Source organism: Schistocerca piceifrons, chromosome 1 (assembly GCF_021461385.2).
Source record: "Schistocerca piceifrons isolate TAMUIC-IGC-003096 chromosome 1, iqSchPice1.1, whole genome shotgun sequence".
In the NCBI taxonomy this organism is placed as follows: domain Eukaryota; kingdom Metazoa; phylum Arthropoda; class Insecta; order Orthoptera; family Acrididae; genus Schistocerca; species Schistocerca piceifrons.
The window spans coordinates 1,216,790,857-1,216,812,533 of record NC_060138.1 but is presented as its reverse complement, the minus strand read 5'-3'; positions in this window follow the sequence as shown (position 1 = coordinate 1,216,812,533).

Sequence of the window (21,677 nt, the reverse complement as noted above, 5' to 3'; positions counted from 1 at the left end):
CAGCGCAAAAACAAAGCAGTAGGCCAATTTACGTGGTTTAAAGATTACAAAAGAAGTATATAAACTACTAACGAGTTATCTGTGAAGTACTCATTTACAACACTACTATCGCTAACGTACTGCAGCTATTTCTTACCGTGCATTTAGAAACAGGCGTCGTGATTTTTGCTCGAACGGTCGTTGCTATAGCTCGATGCGATTTCTGAAAGTTAATGGTTATATACGTGCATGGGAAAATACTTCCTTGGAATACTACGGCCTTCCAGGATACCCCAGGAACTTATATCCATGTCTAAAGAATGTTCAGGATCTCTTGATGTAAGATTCGCTTAGTTGCAAATTGTTTTTATCTATTTATTGGCAGTGACGAGTTTCGCCCTTGTGGGCAACTTCAGTTAACATGTTCTCCACCGCATTATACTTACATTTCATCCGCTGTACGCAACGCTCCATGCTGTATACGCCAGAACTCTGTTGGCTTCGTATTATATTCCTTACGCTTCTATTTGCCTTATGACGATAGGACGATGTTTCCTTACAAGTCTTATCTTAATGCCAAATGCTGGCGTTAAAGGACGGATGTTCACTCACCACGTTACTTCCTATATTAATCTGAAGATGTCCTCAAGTGCGGAATGCGTCATTGTCAATAAATAGATACAAACGGTTTGCAACCGCGACTATCTTGTCTCGAGAAATTCATAACCGATTGCTGTACCAGGCACCCAGCTTCGAATGGAACCAATTTGTTAATGGTTATACACATGCATCGGAAAATACTTCCTTGGAATACTACGGCCTACCAATTTTAAATCTGCAGGATGCTCTACAGAACTTTATTCGTTCAGTTCGACTATACTGTGACACAGAAGTCATCATAAATGTTACAATTTGTCTAGCGACTAAAAACATCCTTCTTTTTCGATTACTTTTGTTTAATACCTCCTTCATATCCCTAATGGTATTCTATTCCAACTTGTTTTTTTTTATTAGGTCATATAGGAGGTCCGATTGGGTGTGAAATGGGATCCAGAGGGAAATTACGCCAAGCTTTGCGCAGATGCGTTGGGTAGCCTGTCTGGTGTGACCATCGATGGCGTCACACCACTCTTTTTGAGTTCCGAACGCACAGTGAGCCCCTAGAGATACCTGGAAAATAGTGTCTCCCGCCAAGTATGAGGGTCTGGTGAGAAATTTCGCCTGATGTCATGCAGCCCACATAGCGCAACTGTCATGCGTTTCCTTCTTCATGACAAATCTCGGTCGCACTCTGCAGGGGCAATGAAGATGCTCCTGCAGTATATTCAGTCGGAAGTGTTACATTTCCCACAAGACACATCGTTATTACCTCCCCCGAGTATCATCTCTGCTCACATTAGCCGCTGGCTGTGAAGACAACATTGTGGTACAGCCAACGAGCTTTGGAGCAGCGTAAGGAATTGGCGGAAAGCACAAGCGGCTGTCTTCTATGACGAGGGTTTTGGAAAGTTCGTACAATGCTAAGACACATGTATAAGTAGGAGCGGCGAGTATGTGATGAAGTAGGTGGAGGGTGTAGCTAACTTTTGCAAATGAAACATTCTTGATTTTCACAATGGGTTCCATTTCACGACCGATCGGACCTTACTTTCCGAATACCCCTCGTAAATACAGGGTGTTATGGGTATGTATACATGAATCATGATCATTTGCTCCTTAATATGTACAGAAGGAAATTCGTCCTTTTCAAATGTTTTAACAGGACATAAGCCTAACAGTCGACTCAGCCACTTAGTTTACCGCAATCGGATGCAGAACAGAGGGATTTGGGATACGAAGCTACAGAGAGCTGCTCCTGTCTCTGGTAAGCTAAAACAACTGAAGCATTTATTCAGAATGGTCAGCTATGGGAATCGTGGTACTGTGTTTATGCTCTTCAGAAACGTTAAACACTCATATTTTCAGCAATCGAAAGATGATTTCTCTGTTTCGTTCCTTGCCTTCTGTGTGTTGTAGTCCTGGTCAAGTAAGCCCTACCACCTATTTTCCAACCGCCCAAGAAGATAAAAGAAAAAAAATACAAAAATTGACTATAAGGATCAGTGAATGATAACATGAATTTTATTCTGATGATTGGCTTAACCACCGCGCGACTGCTACGGTCGCAGGTTCGAATCCTGCCTCGGGCATGGATGTGTGTGATGTCCTTAGGTTAGTTAGGTTTAAGTAGTTCTAAGTTCTAGGGGACTGATGACCACAGTAGTTAAGTCCCATAGTGCTCAGAGCCATTTGATTGGCTTAACCAGTTTTGTCTCTTTAGTCATTTTCAGTACCCAGTAACACGAGGGTTATCCGGAAAGTAATGTCGGACCGCTCGCAAGCTGGAAAGCACAATGAAAATAAAAAATGTTTTATTTGCAACAGTTTGCTACACCATCTAGTTATTTCTCTACATAGCCGCCGCCCCAACTTAAACATTTGTCGATTTGTCGCAGCCTTCCACCAACTTTCCAATACCCTGTGCTTTCTGCCACTTCTCTATGCTGGTCTGCGTTTTGTTGTCTGTACCAAGATATTATCTTCATAGCCAGCGGTTCATGTCGGGAGAGATGAATATCAGAAGGAGCCAAGTCTGTGCCTGATAAAACACTTCCAATCGAAAACGCTGCAGAGCCATCTTCATTGACCCTGCAGTGTGCAGCCCAGAATTGTCATGAAGAACGAAATGCATGGCGGGAACATTATGTGGGGTTGCATGAAGTCAGGCGAAACCCCACAGAGGGCACCCATACTCGATTGGAAACATTATTGCTGTAGGTATTTTCACGTGCTCAGAACTAAGAAGAGCGAGATGACGCTATCTACAGGCATGCCAGAGACACTGCCCAACACATCTGTGCAAAGCTTCATCGGATTTTTACTGTCGTTTCCATTTCGCGACCTATCAGCTCTTACTTTCCTAATAACCCTAGTACTTCTTAGCAGTCGGATGCGTCGTAACGTAGCAAGAGTGAGAATCTCCTCAAGTCTTCTCTTCTTACAGGAGATACACCTGTCAAAAATAGGAAAAGGTTCTGTAAATATTTGAATGGAAACAAATATTTGTTGAGATATGATGACCAATTGTCTACTGACATTACAACAATACCATGTCTGCCATCTCCGGCGTGGAATAATAAGACCGCATTTCACTCTTTATGTAGTTCACATTTTACGGAATTTCTGAATCTCAAAACGAAACGCATGGATTGGTTGATATAGGAGGCAGTTGTAACTGAACAACATGCTAGGTAGAGGACGAAGTACAGACACGGCCAGCAGCAAACTTCAAACGCAAGGATGTCTATGCCTCTGACTACTTACCATTCTCCAAACAATTAAAGCGCCCCCTATCTCAACAAGCACTTGTTTCCTTGCGTATGTGTGAAGGCACTTTTTTCTTGTTCTAGTCAGCATCATATCCTGTGTTCAGCGTGTATTTTCACGTTTTAACTGTTTTGTGTATCTCGTAACTGAGACAGAAAACTCCACTAAAGCCCCTTCCGATCGGTAGCGGAAACGCCACATAAACATTAAACTGATTCTTGTCTGGTGGTCAGCCAAATAAGAGCATTTTCTTGAAACGGCCTGTACGGGTGTGCACTGAGCACTGTTTGGAGTCGATGACAAATGAAGATGGCTAAAAGGGAATTATTCGGAACGTCGCATCAAGATGTGTTTACGGGACAATCCGACAACATATCATCAGAGATATATGCCTGGAAAGCCTCCAATATTATGCACTTCCGCTCTAATGGCAGATTTAAATCAGTACGAAATCTGTCTTGAGTGATTATCTTCAGGAAATTTAAAAGATTCTGTAATCCATACCTTGCACTGTACGCGGCGAATCACTGTGAAAAACTTGGCGGTGGGTGCTTTATCAAGTAATAAGGTATATTTACTATCTATTCACAGAGGAAGTATGTTACAATAATAATGACTTGTGACAGGGGAGCCTCCAAAAGTCTTCTTCTTCGTTAGCTAACGCCTTTGTCCCCATCTTTGCGCTGGGTCGGCACGATTACATCGGATTTTGCATGGTTAATTTTTAAGGTGTGGCCGGATGCCCTTCTTGCCGCCATCCCATACCCTTCGCGATGGAAGTAGTGTTGTACCCCAGCTGTCTGAATCTAGTGTAAACCATGACATAGTGCGAACATGCTTGAAATGTCTGCGAGACATGTAATTGAGGCGGGACATTTGGACCAGCCCAGTATTGACCTACTGGGATGTGGAAAACCGCCTAAAAACGACATCAAGGTTGGCCGTCACACCCACCGTCGTCGTTAATCCACCGGGCGGATGCGATCCGGGGCCAGTGCGCCTGCCCAAGACCAGGAACCAGCGCATTAGCGTTCTTGGCTAACCTGGTGGGTGGGGGAGCCTCCAAAAGTGTCACACATTAGTACTGTAGGCCAAGTGACTTTCATTGAAAGCCATAACTGACGTTATGTCTAGGAACTATGATCTCTTTTATTATAATGAATGAGGAGAGTTTGGGTCGCAGCTCTTTTTATTAGCGACTACCCATGTAAGGTGTCAGGCAAATCGAACACCTTCCATGAAAACCTTGACATGATAAGCAAATCCAGTAGTATGTCACATAGCTCTGAATAAATCGTGACATTAAATTAACTAAAGTAATACGAGTAACGAGTGAGCAAATGGAATACCACAGACTAACACAAGAATGCCTAAATGCATGTCATACCTTCCCACCGTGAGACAGACGCAGTTCCGAGGGGAGAAACGAGAACAGAAGCCGAGAGCAGAACCGTGTTAAGCTGGAAGGCCCTACGATAAGGGACGGACACCCACGTCGCCAGCTAACCGCTAGGACCACCCCACAGCACATGTTAAAAGCTAGAGCCCTCCAGAAGAACAGTATAGATCTTACGATAACACTAAAAGGACCACACCAGCTGCAAGTTTTAGCGTGAGACTTTTTCGCGTCTCTGTTACGTTGCAAACTTTAAAAACATTGCCCCACCACGAGAAGTATAACGTTTCTCATTGGGTAGACAGAATTTTTGTAGGCGGAGCTTAAGGTTAACATTGAGACTGTGATTGGTCAGATGAAAACACAGCCAGATAGCTTTTTTTAAACCAACTTCGGTAAATTGTAGTAAGGAGAAGTTAGAGGATAAGAGTTGCTTCCGAGACGGCGAGCTGTGTGGAGCTGCGCCGGCCGCTGCCCCCTGACAAACACCGACAAGGTAACGAACGCACGCGATGCCGCATAACAGCGCATAAAGCTTCACTCAGAACTGCAGAAGTCTCATCTGTTACACCCCCTTTTTGCGTAATACTAGTGTCGATCGTCAATTATAGCTCATTTGCCACTTGAAGTAAAAATCTGAAACGCGATGATTTTTCTGTTATGTAGTTATTGAGAAGCCACATCAGTCACTGTAATTTACGACAAGTTAGATAAGTAATTAAAGATAATTCAGGGTCACTGTAGACCATTTTTGATAGTTTTCTCTTTTGTGAAACTTAATTTAAACCTAGATTATAGATGTGATATGGCATAGGTCATCCTTCGATCCATTGTAGAACTTGGAAACCCATTCAGGGAATATTCGTTCACATTTTTGTTGAACGCAGTTGGTTTTTACCATCCTGTATTAAAACATTTCCTTTTATCAATAGTGCAATTTATAAACAATGTTTTGTGAGTAGAATAAAATTTCCAATGGTAAACTTAACTGCTTTTTCGACATTATTTTACGAGCTAACTAAAAATAGGAAAGCCTTGAACCCCTTCCACTAAATTTAGTTAGTATTAAGATTCTTTTACAGGGAGTGCAATGGAGCTGACGCTGAAATCATTAAGTATTTGGTTATATCATCGCTAGTCTCATTAAACTCTTCTGAACTCTACATGTCATGTGTGGTCTGGCGTCTCCTTACCAGCAACAGGTCCCAGGTTCAAACTAGTCCATTACCTAAAAAACACGCTCAGAGCGTCGTTGCGCGAAAGTGGTAGGGAGACACGGTATAGAACAAACAGACACCACGCAGAATGTTAAACCCTTCAAACTGACACAGATACACGACAGTATTATTCAGCATAGTCACCAAGTCTTTACTGATTCATTTTTTCCGCCACTCTAAAGCTTTGCGTTTTTCCCACTTGGAAGGTGTTCTTCTGGAGTGGTCTCTGGGTGCCCTTCATCGGCAAGCTGCGTTCAGCGAATCTCATTGGGAAGGACGAAGGCTGCGGTCTGCTTCGTGTTTTTGTCGATAGAGCTGATGACTGTCCGCCCTGCCATGCCACCTATGCATCGCCAGAGCATAACTGAGCACGACATTCTTGCCTTTTCTGCTGGGACGTCATAAGAAGAGACACCCAGATGTCGACCGACAAGCATGGGAAAATCAGTTGCTCTCGCTCCAAAATTTTATGCATTCAATGGAACTGAGTCGCAACGGCACTGTGCTTGGTGCGAAGAAGCCAACCGATCGATGCTGCGCTGCTTCATCGCAGTACCAACCTCTCATTTGTTAAGATACGTTTGAGAGTTGTGGAGGTAGATCTGTGTTTCGTGGTTAGCTTCCCTCTGTGAGCATCAGTTATCTCCCAGCTGCCGTTTGGTGCTGATGGGCCAGTCAGCACTTAAAATGGCTCTGAGCATTATGGGACTTTACATCTGAGGTCATCAGTCCCCTAGAAGTTAGAACTACTTAAACCTAACTAACCTAAGGACATCAAACACATCCATGCCCGAGGTAGGATTCGAACCTGCGACCGTAGCGGTCGCGCGGTTCCAGACTGAAGCGCCTAGAACCGCTCGGCCACCGCGGCCGGCGCCAGTAAGCACTGTTTGCTGATTTTAGGGAAAGGCAAGTGTCGCAAATGCTGTAGCGCGATTTATGTTCTGAGCCGCTCGCTATATGCTGACTACGCCGCGCGACTTGTATTGCTTAGTTTGGTTATAGCTTGCGGCACCTTAATGTTGATTTTGCGAGCTGCCCAGAAGGGCAGCTATTGTTACCTTTCCTCTATTTAATCTCAGTCTTGACTTAGATTCCAAGATTCCTTACATTATCCTACAACTTTATCATCTTTAGGCAACACTGAGATAGTAAATATAACCTTTTCCAAGCCTAAGTTTGTTGTTCTTACTGTGACGGCGTTATTGCTGCTCACGGTGACCAAACTCAACAATCTGTAATATTAAGAACTCAGAGAAAAGAGGGAGCATTTCACATTCTTTCATAATGAGAATTGCATTTACACGTCTCGAATCTGGCCCGAAACTTGTGCAAAGTGCAGGAATATCAAGGTCGAGTCCTCTCCGAGATTTAACAAAAATGTATTAATACGATCCGCACTGCGAAGAAACGAATGAAGGCGCTGCTCGGCGTTCCCCTCTCTCGCTGTGTGACAGGGTACGTGGCGCCAGGGCAGCGGCGAGTCTTCCCAGGCGGGGCCGGACCAGACAGCCCTCGTGTTGACCAGAAGGGCTCCGCTTGCCACTTGCAGCCGCCCACCAATTTCCCAGATCGATTGCCTGGGCCGGCGTATTTCTGTTGGTGGAGCAATCTCAGCATCCAATTGCCGAGTTTATTGAGCGGCAAAGCCCGCTGGAGCGTTTGATGGCGGCCACTCTGAGCCGAGGCGTCTGCGGTCGGCCGCAGTGCTCCCAGCCCGCTAATCAGAGGGGTGTGCTCTACCTGCTGCCTGCACTACGGCCCCTGTGTCAGACGTGACGCTCTGCCAACAGCAGGGCCTGCCCTTGTCTCCTCTCTCCCCCTGCCGATGGCTTTGCTAAACACTCTCTTCCGACTGCCCTCACAGCTTCTCACAAGGCGCGTTCAATAAGTAATGCAACACTTCTGAAAGCAGGTTGGATCTCTTCAGGATTCCAATACACCATATTATTCCCCACTCTTCCGCATACAAAATCCTACTTTTCAACATAGTCTCCGTCCAGTGCGACGCCTCACGCCACCTTTCTCGGAGTGTCTTCATGTCGGCGTGGTACCGCACACCTTGCTGCATCAGTACTCACTTACTACTTTCCGCGGAGTGCATCCTTCATTAGGACAAACAAATGGAATTCTGAAGCTGCGAGACCCGGACTATAAGGTGGACGAGGAAGAACAGACTTGGCAGAAAATCCTAAGAAATTTTGGTCTTATGTCAAAGCGGTAGGTGGATCAAAACAAAATGTCCAGACACTCTGTGACCAAAATGGTACTGAAACAGAGGATGACAGATTAAAGGCCGAAATACGAAATGTCTTTTTCCAAAGCTGTTTCACAGAGGAACACTGCACTGTAGTTCCTTCTCTAGATGGTCGCAAAGATGACAGAATGGTAGATATCGAAATAGACGACAGAGGGATAGAAAAACAATTAAAATTGCTCAAAAGAGGAAAGGCCACTGGACTTGATGGGATACCAGTTCGATTTTACACAGAATACGCGAAGGAACTTGCCCCCCTTCTTGCAGCGGTGTACCATAGATCTCTAGAAGAACGTAGCGTTCCAAAGGGTTGGAAAAGGGCACAGGTGATCCCCGTTTTCAAGAAGGGACGTCGAACACATATGCAACACTATATACCTATATCTCTAACGTCGATCAGTTGTAGAATTTTGGAACACTTATTATGTTCGAGTATAATGGCTTCTGGAGGAATCAGCACGGGTTTCGAAAAAGTCGGTCGTGTGAAACCCAGCTCTCGCTATTCGTCCACGACACTCAGAGGGCTGTACACACGGGTTCCCAGGTAGATGCCGTGTTTCTTGACTTCCGCAAGGCGTTCGATACAGTTCACCACAGTCGTTTAATGAACAAAGTAAGAGCATATGGACTATCTGACCAACTGTGTGATTGGATTGAAGTGTCCCTAGATAACAGATCGCGTTCTCAATGGAGAGAAGCCTTCCGAAGTAAGAGTGATTTCAGGTGTGCTGCAGGGGAGTGTCGTAGGACCGTTGCTATTCACAATATACGTAAATGACCTTGCGGATAACATCGGAAGTTCACTGAGGCTTTTTGTGGATGATGCTGTGGTACATCGAGAGGTTGTAACAATGGAAAATTGTACTGAAATGCAGCAAGATCTGCAACGAATTGAAGAAAGGTGTATGAAATGGCAATTGAATCTCAATGTAGACAAGTGTAATGTGCTGCGAATACATAGAAAGGAAGATCCTTTATCATTTAGCTACAATATAGGAGGTCAGCAACTGGAAGCAAATTGCATAAATTATCTGGGAGTAGGCATTAGCAGTGATTTAAAATGGAATGACCATATAAAGTTGATTGTCGGTAAAGCAGATCCCAGACTGAGATTCATTGGAAGAATCTTAAGGAAATGCAGTCCGAAAACAAAGGAAGTAGGTTACAGTACACCTGTCCGCCCACTGCTTGAATGTTGCTAACCAGTGTGGGATCCGTACCAGGTAGTGTTGATAGAAGAGATAGAGAAGATCCAACGGAAAGCAGCGCGCTTCGTTACAGGATCATTTAGTAATCGCGAAAGCGTTACGGAGATGATAGATAAACTCCAGTGGAAGACTCTGCAAGAGAGACGCTCAGTAGCTCGGTACGGGCTTTTGTTGAAGTTTCGAGAACATACCTTCACCGAGGAATCAAGCAGTATATTGCTCCCTCCTACGTATATCGCGCGAAGAGACAATGAGGATAAAATCAGAGAGATTAGAGCCCACATAGAGGCATACCACCAATCTTACTTTCCACGAACAATACGAGACTGGAATAGAAGGGAGAACCGATAGAGGTACTCAAAGTACCCTTCGCCACACACCGTCAGGTGGCTTGCGGAGTATGGATGTAGATGTAGAACAGTTCAGAGAAGTTTCTTGGGCTGCTCTCTGGCGCGCAACCTTATGAGACCTTGCGTTGTCACGGGGAAGGAGCAGCTCATATGCTTTTTGTGGCGACGAACAAGTTGAAGTCGTTTCTACAATTTCCCGAGGTTATCACAATACACTTTAGAGTAGATCGTTGCACCATGATGAAGGACATCAAACAGAATAAACCCTTCAGAGTCTCTGAAGACAGTCGCCATGACTTTACGGGCTGAGTGTTCGGTTTTGAGCGTTTTATTTAGGAGAGAGGTGATGTGACGCCAGTATATGGATTGCAGTTTCGTTCCCAGTTCGAAGTGAGTACCCTATGTTTCATCGCCTGTGGTAATGATCGACGAAAAACTATCAGCCTCGTAACGCGCAAGCAACTCCGCGCAAACGGTCCTTCGTTGCTCTTTATGATCTTCTGTTAAGCGGCGATGAACCCAGCGGGCATAGGTCTTTGAGTACACCAACTGGTGGACGAGTGTGTCATCACTATCAACAGAGACATCCAGTTGTGCAGCGAGATGTTCGATTGATCTGTCACCTCGAATGAGAGTGTCCGCACATTCCAACGTCGGCCGACCAGCACACGGAAGATCGGACAGGTCTGAGTGACCTTGTTGCGACGATGACAGATGCCTCGCCCTTCGACTCACCGTAATTTTGTTCACTGCCAGCTCTCCATAGACATTTTGAAAGCGCCCATGAAGATCTGAGAGACTCTGGTTTTCCGCGAAAAGAATCTCAGTGACAGAGTCTGCTTGCAGTTCTTGGAACACAGCTCCATTACAAACGCCATATTGAAGGCTCTACGTACAGCGCCGCTACCTATCGGAACTTATGAAACTATAGGAGCTGAAATGGGAATATTCCACGATGACCCACAACAAATTTCTCATTTTTTAATTCGAAATTGGCTGAAAAGAAGTGTGTTGCATTAGTTATTGAACTATTTTCGTACGTTCCTTTCCACCCTTCGGAAATCTCTTTAACTGTAAATCCCTGTCAACATCCATTGTGGTCTATCCCAGTACTTGCTTCCGTTCACTGTGCGTTAACATTTCACCACGAGATGAGTTCAATAAAAGCTCTGGGTACTTGAAAGGCCCGGATTACTCAAGATAATGCAAAAATGATTAAACAGATTACAAAATATGGTTCAAATGGCTCTAAGCACTATAGGACTTTACATCTGAGGTCATCAGTCTCCTAGACTTAGAACTACTTAAACATAACTAACCTAAGGACATCACACACATCCATGCCCGAGGCAGGATTCGAATCTGCGACCGCAGCAGCAGCGCGGTTTCGGACTGACGCGCCTAGAACCGCTCGACCACAAAAACAGCTTACAGATTCCCTGAAGCAAAATCGGCTAACAAGTATCCATGTACGTTAAGTAAACGAATGTGTTATTAATTTTCAGTTATACAGAGAAATTAAAAGAAACTATTGTTCACTGTATCTCAGAGTCATTCGTTCTGGGTGAGGAATAAATTGCTGTTCAATGTTGCGGTAATACATTATAAATTACGCCGCTACTGGGAAAGGTAGGTCTGGGTTGACCTGTAAGTGGTCTTTGCCCCTTGCTAAAATAATTTTTATTTTATTTAAACCAGCTTTAAACATTCCTTTGCCCATACATACAGTAAATTGTAGCAAATTTTAAGGCAATTACACTTTCCAGAAATTACCATTAAATAGCGTCGTCTCTCTAGCATATTAACAGAATAATCTAAAACAAAGACCATATATCGGAGAAATAGTTTGAAACCTTTACAACAGGCGTCAACATCATTTAAAATCAAAAACGTAGTAAACAGTTACTCAGTAATTCATTTCACGTTGGAAAAATTATGTACGACAGACAATGCAACAGCCTCAGAGGAATCTGTTTGCGCAAGGAATTTGCAATAGGCTAAAATGGCTCTGAGCACTATGGGACTTAAATGCTGTGGTCATCAGTCCCCTAGAACTTAGAACTACTTAAACCTAAATAACCTAAGGCCATCACACACATCCATGCCCGAGGCAGGATTCGAACCTGCGACCGTAGCGGTCGCGCGGTTCCAGACTGTAGCGCGTAGAAGACATGCCTAATATCGTGTACGGCTCCACCGAGCACACAGAAGTACTACCACACGACGTGGCATGGACTCTACTAATGTCTGAAGTAGTGTTGGAGGAAACTGACTTCATGAATCCTGCAGGGCTGTCCATAAATCCGTAAGAGTACGATAGGGTGGAGATCTCTTCTGAACAGCACGTTCAAGGCATCCCAGATATGCTCAATAATGTTCGTGTCTGGGGAGTTTGGTGTGTCGCATTGTCCTGGTGGATTTGCCCAACGGACATGAATGGATGCAGGTGATCAGACAGGATGCTTATGTACGTATGTGTCACCTGTTAGTCATATGTAGGGACCCCATATCACTCCAACTGCACACGCATCGAACCATTACAGAAGCTCCACCAGCTTGAACAGTGCCCTGTTGACATGCAGACTCCATGGATTCATGACGTTCTCTCCATACCCGTACACGTCCACCCGGTTAGTAGAAGTTGAAACGAGATTCGTCCGACCAGGCATAATTTTTCCAGTCATCAACAGTCCAATGTCGGTGTTGACGGGCCCAGGCGAGATGTAAAGCTTTGTGTCGTGCAATCGTCAAGGATACACGAGTGGGCCTTCAGTTCCGAAAGCTCATACCGATAATGTTTCGTTGGATGGTTCGCACCCTGGCACTTGATGATCCAGCACTGAAATCTGTAGCAATTTGCTGAAGGGTTGCACTTCTGTCTCGTTGAACGATTATCTTCAGTCGTCTTGCAGGAAATCTTTCCGGCTGCAGTGATGTCAAAGATTTGATGTTGTATGAGATTCCTGATATTTACGGTACTTACGGTAATTTGTTATCTTGCTTACCCTCGACTTTGTCCCTACATACAGGGGATCCTAGTTGATGAATAGACTGAGGAAAGTAGACAGGTGATTCACCACTAAAAAGACTGGTTAAAGATTAATCGTGAGATATATTCTAGAAGAGTGAACAAAAATAGAGTCACAGGGACCTTCACTTACGTTCTGATATCCCATACATACGAGGGACATATTGACAGAGACGTCAGCCAATGAATACAAGAATCAACTCAGGGAACTACAAAATTCTTTCAACGTCATCTGCATTACTAATGTACAGCAAAGAACTGAATGCATGTGAAGAATTACAGGTTCCTATTATGCTGGTGCTGCAAATACTTTACCACCAAGATCTCAGGCAGTGTGTAGAGAACAAACAGCAGTCGAATGGTGCAGCCGCTAACCTCTGTACTGCTGCCCTCTCTGATGATCGATGACTGAGGATAAAACACAACGAAGTAAATTGCGGAAAGTATCTAAACTTCTGTCCTGATCACCAAGACAGTTTTAGTGCGAAGCAAGCGCAAAGGTACCTCCAGGAGGAGACACCAACAATACACCCATTCTCCCTGGCAGTCCAGAGAAGACCCTCTCTCCTACACATCACGCTGACACAAAAACTAGTTTTCCGCGATCCCACCATGCCCGAATGTTTCCAGTCGTAGGGAAAATGCTCCAGTCATCTTTGTTCAGTGCAGTCCGCAAAATCCCATCAAGGTGGACAGCAACGTTTTTTGTAGCCATCGTGGTCGTTGTCGCCAATTTTTTTTTATTTTTTTTTTTTGGGGGGGGGGGGGGAGGGGGTGGCCTCTCTGACGTCACAGTGCGTCTTATTGAGTTGCCAAATCAACTCCTTGCATATTCGCGGGACGCGCGTAAGCAGTAGTGATTACCGCCGCCAAAAATGAACAAAATATCGCCCGGACAGTTGGCGCTGATGTGTCTGGCGTCCTATGGCTTCAGATCTCAGCTTCTGAGAACCACTGAAAACAATACTGGCACCTGGCATCGGCCAAGCGAAGTCCAAACGGCAAATATCAGTAAAACGTTGAACGCTGGCTCGAGAAAGTCGCCCTCGCCATTGGTTCATGCCTAATACAATAACCAAAAGCAGCAGCAGGTTGGCTGCCCCAAGGAGCCTCCACACGCTATTGTCCACTCCCCATCGTTTTCGCAGAAAAGCCAGCCAGCCCGACCTCACGTTTTTCTGCCACATTCAATGCAGGTCGGCCTCACCCAGCCCCAGCTCAGCCACACAAGAAGGACAGAAAAGCAAGCAATGCCACGAATGTAAATCTGTTTCATTTAAAGCACTGAACTTCCTCAGCCCGCCCCAATGAGACATATGAATAATATTGCAACAAGTAAAAAAAGATTGAGAAAAATGAGAGGAGGCTGGCCAAAAGAGGCCTGCAGCCTCTCAAAGGAACCATATAAACTGTTATCTGAATTTAATGGTTGCCACCATCTTGAGCAAGTTATTCGTTCTACTTCTTTGCTTACCACGTTTTTTCCGGAGTTTGAGGCTTTATTGTGAAAAAATTACAAAAAAATTGGGATTCAAAATATTGGGTGTTTATTAACTAGTTACGCAAAAGTAATCTTTAATTGTGAAACGGATAAATAACTTACAAAAATGAGTGCAGTATAGAAGGATCAAATAAAAAAATGTAATCAAATTATAAAAACTGAGTAATATATAAATGAGAGTACACGTCTATATTTAAACATGTTGAACTGGAAGTTGTGGTACCTTTGGATACAGTTTTACAGTACCATTATTCAGTTCCCAATCACACAGTAATTAAACTGGCTTCCTACAGACTATTTTTTTTTAATGCAGAGCTGTTCTCTATTGTTATAAGTTTTTCCGAGCAGTTACGACACCACCTTATCGCTATTATTTTGTCTAAGAGGCGATAACATATGAATTGTTCATCGGATCCTGTGTAGACGTTCGGTCGCCTTGCACTTATATGAATATAATGTTCTTGTAGCAGAATTGTTTTTCTGTGAGGCTCTTTTGAGACACAATTTGAAATAATTTCTTAAAAGCATTTTTTCGCTTCTGTAACTTATTTATTATTTCACTTCACGGAAGTATATGCTTTTAACATTAACTTCAGAACAGTGCGGACAATTGCATTTATACATACTACGAGGCTCCATTGCCTCCCATCTCCATACTGCCCCGCTTACTGACAACTCACGGATGACAGTCAGTGACGTCTGCCTGGGCTCAACAACAACAACAACAACAGGATCCGATGAACAATTCATATGTCATTCATATGTCATCGCCTCTTACACAAAATAAGAGCCATAAGGTGGTGTCATAACTGCTCAGCAAAACTTATAACAATAGAGAACAGCTCTACATAAAAAATATAGTCTGTAGGAAGCCAGTTTAATTACTTTGTGATTGGGAACTGTATAATGGTATTGTAGGACTGTATCCAGAGGTACAACAACAACAACTGAGCTCAGCTCAGAGACTTAGCTATCTCATTCAAAGACAGCTCGCAAGTCGTTCTTAATCCAGCGAGACAGCCTGGTTTTCTTTGCCGTTCCTACGCTGAAGTTGAATATATTTATATACTATTTGAGATTATTTAATTTAATCACATTTCAATGAGGTAATAAAAGTAATTAAAGGAGGAATTGCTTAGATAACTTGTCCCTCAGGTTCAGATAATTACTTCTTTTCATTGAGACCTAAAGTCCCACTTCAGCAGTTTAGTTCCCGACGTCCCTGCTAGGTGACACGCACAAATGAGTCATTCCAGCAGTCATCATGGAGTCGTATGACAGCGCAGAACGTTATTTGTGGTTTCATGAATTCGAATCCGGAATAAAACTTGATGACTTAACTGCATTCAGTGTTGTATCGAATATTTCTGTACGTTATGTACCCTTGTCGCAGTTAAAGGTTACTTATGTATAACCAGTTTATGAACACCCTGTACTGGCCATCGCTGGCCATTACTTGCTCCCATCTTTTGGGGAGCGTAAGAATCCCACGGCGGAAGAACTGGGCGTCTTCTGAGCAGATCCGCGAATCGATCCCATTTTGCGCTTGTTCATACGACCGGAAGGGCTGATCAGTCAGGCTGCGTGCCACTGATCGAAAAAGCTGGTAGTCAGAGACAGCAATGTCTGGATCAGCACTTCCCAGTTCAGTGTTTTCAAGTATATTTTAAGACTTTGTGACTTGGGGTCGAGGATTGTCGTTCTGCAAAATCACTTTTTCCTGTCTATCGCTGTACTGTGGCAGACTGTCTTCGAGTGCTGCACTCGAACGCATCATTTGCTTTCGATAGTGTTCTGTGATTCTTTCCGTCAGTTTCAGTAGCTTCTAAAACCTTTTGTATTCCATCGCTATGCCAACATCTGACGTGAAAATCACCGTTCTTGAAGCGTTGAAACCATCCTCTGCACGTCCTTTGACTGATTTATTCCTCATAATAGCTCTTACCCTGCGTTTTCTGAGCCTCAAACGCAGGTTTCTTCATGGTAAAGCAGAAAATTGAAACTTCCCGCAAGTGACGAGAATTGGGCTCGTAGGTCGACAAATACAATCGCGAGTAACTTTATGATGCAATCACAAATCGACTAATATTTTAATGGCGTTATGTTATAAATACCTAAGCTTATTGTACGACTCTTACGACCTGCCACCTCCACCACTACTTGTTGCTAGTGACATCTACTGCAAAACGGGGGAAGCAAAGTTGGAGATCCAATTGGGGATCATTCTGGACCATCACCTATACTATGATGAATACACGACTGCAGTTTGTAAGAAGGTATCACCATCACTTCATTCATTACAGATATAGAGATACGTATTTCATTTCGTGCTTAAAAAGAATTTTGTAGATTCACAAATATTCCTCAACCTTGATTATGTTGATCCTATTCTCCAAGGACTTTCGTATGAGAGCTCACGTCGGCTGGAACTGGCGCTGAATGCTTATGTGCGATATATCCGTGCTGTACCTAACGTCCACCACGTCACTCCTGCATATGAACAATTATCATGACCTACGTGCCAATAAGTGTAGATATTATAATACACAATGTTTGCTGCATCGTCTTCTCAATCATTGCACGTCTTCCTATTTTCCTTCAGCCCTTACACTACTATCTGAACAACGCAGGGCAAACACTCGTTCCCAACAAAGTAAAATCCTCCCTGTGGCACGACACAACACTGACAGTTCATCTATATCATTTTCTGTATCAGGAATCCCACTTTCGAACAATCTTCGGTGAAAGATCGTAGAGGTTAAAATCTTTTCAAACTTCAAAAGACAACTAACTGCCCATCTTCTATCAGAATAGCTATCTCTTCTTGCAACTCACTCTCGACAACCTTCTCCACTGCTCACCACTATTCCTTCCCATGGCCTCAAGAGTTCTCTATTGACATTCTCTTCTTTCTTAGCAACCACGGTCACTTTCAATCCTCTTCTCATTCATTATTCCTTCCTCTTCTTCTCATACCAAACAAGACTTGAAACAAATCAACATCATTTTCAGTACCACTATTATTGTATTATTATTATTATTATTATTATCATTATTGTCATTATTATGGCGAATTATTACTTCAGTTAACAATGCAAATTATTATTGTGTTTCTTATGTAATACATAATTAATATAATTCTTAATTCCCCCAGAGTTTTATCAACATTAATAGAGTTATTAGTGTTGTTATTGCCAATTAATATTTTTATTAAGAATGCAAATTACTATTATTGTGATAGTTACGCGTTTTTTGTGTGTGTTGCTCCTGGTCAGATGTACGAGAGGGCTTAAGGCCCTAATGAGGCCAAATCAGGCTACATAACCAATAAAGAGATAAATAAAGAAATAAAATATTAAATCCTTTAAAAATGGTAGAATTCAAAATGGGTTTCCAGAATACCGTTCCTTAGGAGATCAAGAATCTGCCTATTACAGTCCCCTATGTTTTTAATAAGATGTTAATTTGCATTTAAGGTTTAAAGAAATTCAAAATAATAAATAATTCAATAACAAGATCGGCAGTGATGGTTATTATTACTGCGAATTATTACTTTTGTTAATAATGCAAATTATTATTGTGTTTGTTATGTTATACATAATTAATACCATTCTTAATTCCTCCATTGTTTTATCATCATTATTAGCGTTATTATTATTATTATTTTATTTAAGAACGCTATTTATTATTATTGTGATGGTTACTTTGTATGTGTTGTTTCTGGTCAGATGTAGGAGAGGGCCTAAGGCCCTAAAGAGGCCAAATCAAGCTACATAAGCAATAAAGAAATAAAATATTAAATCCCTTAAAAATTGTCTAATTCAAAATGATTTTCCAGAATACCGTTCCTCAGTAGACCAAGAATCTGCCTATTACAGTCCACAATGTTTTCAATAAGATGTTAATTTGCATTAAAGGTTTAGGGAAATTCAAAATAATAAATAATTCTATAACAAGATCACCAGTGAGTTAATAACAAAGAATGAGGCCGGAATCTGCAATTGCATGTTCGGAATATTAACGATTCGAGTTTTCTTTCTTTGTTAGAGGCTGTAGCGAAATACGAGCCCACCTAAATAATCTTTCTATGTGCAATGGTAGCGTTTAAGCAAAAATCTAACAAAATTTAATTTAACTGTTACATAAAAGCTGAATCCTGTGAATAACATTAAAAAAACCTGATCTTTATCAATGAAACGAGTGCATAACATATCTTATGTAATTTTGGAATAAGTAATGTAATTTATAAAATTTGACTCTTCCAAGAATTTACGGATCAATACTCTCGCTTGTACCAAAATAAAATCAGCGCTCATCAACACAAGCAGAAAAAGTATAGTATAGTACATATGTACCATCCACGAAAGGCACTCATAAAAACTGGTATAAAAGGTCCACTGATTAGTTTTTCTGCGTCAAAGTAAGAACAATAAACTGTTCTTTGCTGAAGGCGGTGAAGTGACTAAGAAACAACGCCGCTTGTTTACAGTACGCTCGTGCTCCAAATGAACCTTAATAACCAGTCTGGTGTGAAGAGATAAGTGGCCCCACGCCCCGCACATTTCCAGCGCACCAGGTGGGGACTCGTCGCGTGTTCGCTTTTAAAGAAATTGTGCTCACGTAACAACGAACCGCTAGCTTCATTGTGTCACACTTGCTGCTTTTTTTATTCACCTATTATGACTCATACGGGGAAAATGTGGTCCTTAACGTACGTGGACCGAAGTGAAAATCCGCACTAAACGTTCAAAGCACGCTAGGTAAAGATGCTGATGCGTCACGTGGTGTCTACATCTACATCTACATTTATACTCCGCAAACCACCCAACGGTGTGTGACGGAGGGCACTTTACGTGCCACTGTCATTGCCTCCCTTTCCTGTTCCAGTCGCGTATGGTTCGCGGGAAGAACGACTGCCGGAAAGCCTCCGTGCACGCTCGAATCTCTCTAATTTTACATTCGTGATCTCCTCGGGAGGTATAATTAGGGGGGCACCCAACGGTGTGTGACGGAGGGCACTTTACGTGCCACTGTCATTGCCTCCCTTTCCTGTTCCAGTCGCGTATGGTTCGCGGGAAGAACGACTGCCGGAAAGCCTCCGTGCACGCTCGAATCTCTCTAATTTTACATTCGTGATCTCCTCGGGAGGTATAATTAGGGGGAAGCAATATATTCGATACCTCATCCAGAAACGCACCCTCTCGAAACCTGGACAGCAAGCTAAACCGCGATGCAGAGCGCCTCTCTTGCAGAGTCTGCCACCTGAGTTTGCTAAACATCTCCGTAACGCTATCACGCTTACCAAATAACCCTGTGACGAAAGCGCCGCTCTTCTTTGGATCTTCTCTATCTCCTCCGTCAACCCGATCTGGTACGGATTCCACACTGATGAGCAATGATGAAGTATAGGTCGGACAAGTGTTTTGTAAGCCACCTCCTTTGTTGATGGACTACATTTTCTAAGGACTCTCCCAATGAATCTCAACCTGGCACCCGCCTTACCAACAATTAATGTTATATGATCATTCCACTTCAAATCGTTCCGTACGCATACTCCCAGATATTTTACAGAAGTAAGTGCTACCAGTGTTTGTTCCACTATCATATAATCATACAATAAAGGATCCTTCTTTCTATGTATTCACAATACATTACATTTGTCTATGTTAAGAGTCAGTTGCCACTCCCTGCACCAAGTCCCTATCCGCTGCAGATCTTCCTGCATTTCGCTGCAATTTTCTAATGCTGCAACTTCTCTGTATACTACAGCATCATCCGCGAAAAGCTGCATGGAACTTCCGACAGTATGTACTAGGTCATTTATATATATTGTGAAAAGCAATGGTCCCATAACACTCCCCTGTGGCACGCCAGAGGTTACCTTAACGTCTGTAGACTTCTCTCCATTGAGAACAACATGCTGTGTTCCGTTTGCTAAAAACTCTTCAATCCATCCACACAGCTGGTCTGATATTCCGTAGGCTCTTACTTTGTTTATCATGCGGCAGTGCGGAACTGTATCGAACGCCTTCCGGAAGTGAAGGAAAATGGCATCTACCTGGGAGCCTGTATCTAATATTTTCTGGGTCCCATGAACAAATAAAGCGAGTTGGGTCTCACACGACCGCTGTTTCCGGAATGCATGTTGATTCCTACAGAATAGATTCTGGGTTTCCAGAAATGACATTATACGCGAGCAAAAAACATGTTCTAAAGTTCTACAACAGATCGATGACGGAGATATAGGCCTATAGTTTTGCGCATCTGTTAGACGACCCGTCTTGAAAACTGGAACTACCAGTGCTCTTTTCCAATCATTTGGGACCTTACGTTTCTCTAGAGACTTGCGGTACACGGCTATTAGAAGGGGGGCACGTTTTTTCGCGTTCTCTGTGTAGAATCGAATTGGTATCCCGTCAGGTCCAGTGGACTTTCCTCTGCTGAGTGATTTCAGTTGCTTTTCTATACCTAGTACTAGTGATGGGCTAAACTGCGATTTTCCGATATCAGTGATTTCTGTGAATGCTACTTTTCAGTATCTGTTATTCTTAACTGTGATTTGTAGCAGTTAAGAGTTCAGTTAAGGAACATAGGTCGTGTATCCCTCCGCCACTGCTATTTCTGCGATTTCTGCTACTTCCGCGATTTCTGCTACTTCTGCTACTCCTGCGATTTCTGCGACTTCTGCTACTCCTGCGATTTCTGCGACTTACCACCGTATGAAAAAGTTACATCTGTCAATACAGAAAATTGCATCTCAACAAACCTGCCATTGGCAAGTATGTTTCACGTTTTTTCTACCGTTGGCTTTAATTTTGTATTAAAGAAACAACTGTGAAAATATTAATAGTATAATTAATATGTAAGTAGCCGTACAGTACCGTAATAGTTCGTGTTTAGAAAATGAATTCTAACATATTGTTATTTACACAGGTACCTGAACTACATTTCAGTCACTCAGTAAAGTGATAACTCAAAATATCATTGTCAACAGATCTGAAGAAATTGCCACTGCGTCTTTAGACAGTTTTCGTCAGAGGAGAGGTTAGTTTCTAAGCGTTTCGATGGACTTAATTACTTCAGTGAGATCGTTCTTGCGAATGTGATATTCATTATAGCAAATATTAGCAATCTACTCTGTCAATTATATTGCTAGTAATTAGTGACAGCAAAAATTGTTTAATAATCCTTGTGTTTTTGCAGACGCAGTTCTGACTCTGATTACTGGTTGCTGTACGTATCTATCCACATCAAGGCTGTTGAGGGAGACTAGTGAAGATTCAAGACAGCTCTTAGAGGATTTGCAGTTTAAAAGTGAAATAAGTGTGTGAATGATTAAACTCTGTATTATTGAAGTTGTGCGATTTTAAAGGAA